The 1,713-nt window shown below is 46.5% G+C and overlaps 1 protein-coding gene across 2 annotated transcripts in view; it reads right to left on the reverse strand.

Annotated features, from left to right (window-relative positions):
* Positions 1–1,713, reverse strand: part of SPATA48 (spermatogenesis associated 48) — a 45,440-nt gene that overhangs the window by 20,753 nt on the left and 22,974 nt on the right. The gene's annotated exons all lie outside the window — the stretch shown is intronic.

Genomic DNA, 1,713 nt, shown 5'->3' on the forward strand with positions numbered 1-1,713 from the left:
CATTGCCATGTAGTACTCCTTCGTGAATATATACCACATCTTCTTGATCCACTCATCAGGTGATGGGCATTTAGGCTCCTTCCATGTTTTGGCTATTGTTGACATTGCTGCTATGAACATTGGGGTACATGTGCTCCTATGCATCAGCATTTCTGTCTCTCTTGGGTAAATCCCCAGCAATGCTATTGCTGGGTCATAAGGGAGTTCTATGGATAGTTTTGTGAGGAACCTCCACACTGTTTTCCAGAGCAGCTGCACCAGTTTACATTCCCACCAACAGTGTAAGAGGGTGCCCGTCTCTCCACACCCTCGCCAGCATCTATAGTCTCTTGCTTAAACAAAAATCATCCTTAATTAAAAATTGGCACTGCTCACAGGAAAAAATAAAAGTATGATTTTGCCTTTGAATCTGCAAGTGTATATTTACACTGAACTTGACTCCTTCTCCAAGCTCAGCTGCAAAATGGGCTTGAAGGAAAAATCTTTACAAAGCCTTCAACTTGATGCAAACTAAGTGAAGATGGAAACCCGAGCTTGCACAATGGCCAGATATCTCCCAGAACCTTTCTTATGCACAAAACACATATGAGAAAGGGCTACTAGGTGACATTTTCATTAACAACGTGGCATCATTTTCCTCAACAGATACCCAGATACTGCTTTCTTCAGAAAGAGTTGCAGATAAAGAGAGAGAGAAAGGCATGATTCTGACTTGAATCACACATTTCTTATATATTCTTTATATTTTTATAAGCCCTCTGGGGAAATATCTGATCACGTGTCTATTTCATGAAACTGTTTGGTGGTGGGTGTACCATCGGTAGGAAAGAAAACCATGAAGCTAACATCTGCAGCCCTCAGCCTGGTTCAGCACAGGGGAGGGAGGGAGGACTTCTGGCGGGCGGGGTGGGGGATGGGGGGTGGGGGGAGATGGAGCACTTTGCCAGTGCGCACACATCGTTATCAGCTTCTCCACTCTATTGCTCTGCTGACTTCAAAGCTCACTGGGCAATTACAAGCACTCCTTCCCAGGGCTCATCTTACTTGACCTTTTACACAGTTTTGCTCCCTCCTCCCAACACCCTTTGCGTGTCTGCCAGTTCACACCTGTCTCTAAGCTGTGACCCGCCCCCCCCCCCACCACTTAGTTCTCTAGCTCCGACCTCTTTCCCAAACCCCAGACCCACATGCTCCATCGCCTACTTGACACAGCCACTTGGATGTCTAATGAACCTCTTTATACTCAGCATATCTAAAACAGACTTCTGACCTTTCCCTCCAAACCTGGTCCCCTGCCTGCACTGTGCTGAAATAATAGCAATCACAGTCCATCTGGCTGCTTCGCTCGAAGCCTTAGAATTGTACTTGACTCCTATTTCCTTGATGCTCATGACCTCCAATGTGGAAATCGTGACGGCTCTACTTTTAAAATATACCCAGGAGCCAACCATGGCTGACACCTTCCTACCACCTTTCCAATAAGCAAGCCACCCTTACCTGACCTCTACAGAAGCCTCCCAATTCTCCCTGACCCAGTGAGCTGGGGACACAGTGGCCACCAAATGCCAAGTCTGATCTTGCTACTTTTCTGCTACATGTTTACATCCTTCAGAGAAAAAGCCCTGGTGTTTACAGTTGGTTAAAATGCCCCTGGACATCTGCTTCCGGGCACTTGCTGCTTTTTCTGGTCTTCTCTTCCTGATTTCCCCCTTT

The sequence above is a fragment of the Suricata suricatta genome, chromosome 2 (assembly GCF_006229205.1).
Source record: "Suricata suricatta isolate VVHF042 chromosome 2, meerkat_22Aug2017_6uvM2_HiC, whole genome shotgun sequence".
Classification (NCBI taxonomy): Eukaryota; Metazoa; Chordata; class Mammalia; order Carnivora; family Herpestidae; genus Suricata; species Suricata suricatta.